Below are 1,408 nucleotides of genomic sequence, written 5' to 3' on the forward strand. Positions count from 1 at the left end.
ATTTACTGTGGGATTTACTGGCGAAAAATGCCAACAGTAAGGTGTTCGTGGTTGCCTAACTGCTGTGTTTCACTAAATCTTGTTACTGCAAAAAAATTTCAACAGAAAATCTCACACTAAATTTGCGCTAATAAAATTAATTTTCGCGCCTCTATTTACCGTCGGATTTAGCAATGGAATTTTAAATCTAACGGTAACTTATTTGAGGGACGAATTTTCACTCGTAATCGTCGGAAAATCCGTCGATAATATCCGTCACTAAATCTGACAGTAAATTTGACGATATTAAGCGCATTACTTGTAGTAGCGGGTGGCTCCGTAGAGCCTCCCACCAGAGCATGTGTTCTAGCATTTAGGTAGGTTAGTTTCTGAAGTTCCAATTACAGATTGAAAATTGTTGTTATAATTTGAATTTATGGTGATTTTGACAAGATGTAGCTATCTAGGAGAGGTGGGAGTAGAGAAATAGATCTAGTAAGATGATGAATTTTGTAGTGGAGGTGGTGGTAGTTATAGAAAGAAAATAAGGAATAAAGAAAAAAGGAAAGGGGTATTTACGGAATTATTAACAAAAATTTAATAATTGATCATTGTTATCGAATAGAATTTATCTTATATAAGTATAACTTTAATTTCAATTTGTCATGGTCAATTTTATTCAAAAATAATTATTTACTCATTTAATTTTTCCCCGAATATTACCCTTCCATTCATAAATCATTATCTTCATTTTTTTTCCTCTCCACATGAATAATTCTTTTGAGAAGAAGTGGAGCGGAAGCAATTTTAACAGAAAGATATAGTAAGAGGAAAATTGGATACTATCTAGAAGTGTAAATAGAATGAACAAAAAAATTAAAGACAAACATGAGATTTAGAACAACGATTAGGAATAAAAACATTGATTTATATATTTTAGGAGAACTTTACATTTAGAAATTTTTTTTTATCACATATTTAACATAAAAACAAAATGCATATTTACGCATTACTTCTTTCATAAATATTTAAAATTTGTGTCTTTTTTATTTACAGATAAATCCTAACAAAGTTGCCAACATTTTAAAATTTTCTCATAAATAGCAATAATATAAATTAAAAACAAATTCTTGATAATACTTATACATATAAATCACACGAAGTTATAGAGATCTAGCCTTCAACTTAAATCTATATTAGTAGCTTCTATTTTTGAAGAAATAGCTAGCCATCTTCTTAAATCTAAATTACTTAAATGTGATTTATGAATCAAAGTATATTATATGTCCTCATGGATCAATATATGGTTCCTATAATCTTTATAAGTGTGAGATAGTGAACAGTTTTTTAATTAAACGTTTTAACTATTGTGTTATTCATTTCGTGCCAATTTTATTTAGGTAATTGTTATGGTGTTTAATAGTATTTG

The 1,408-nt window shown here is 28.5% G+C and overlaps 1 protein-coding gene across 2 annotated transcripts in view; it reads right to left on the minus strand.

Moving 5' to 3' along the window:
* Positions 1–1,408, minus strand: part of LOC107624364 (methylesterase 3) — a 14,669-nt gene that overhangs the window by 12,470 nt on the left and 791 nt on the right. The gene's annotated exons all lie outside the window — the stretch shown is intronic.

Source organism: Arachis ipaensis, chromosome B10 (genome assembly GCF_000816755.2).
Source record: "Arachis ipaensis cultivar K30076 chromosome B10, Araip1.1, whole genome shotgun sequence".
Taxonomy (NCBI): domain Eukaryota; kingdom Viridiplantae; phylum Streptophyta; class Magnoliopsida; order Fabales; family Fabaceae; genus Arachis; species Arachis ipaensis.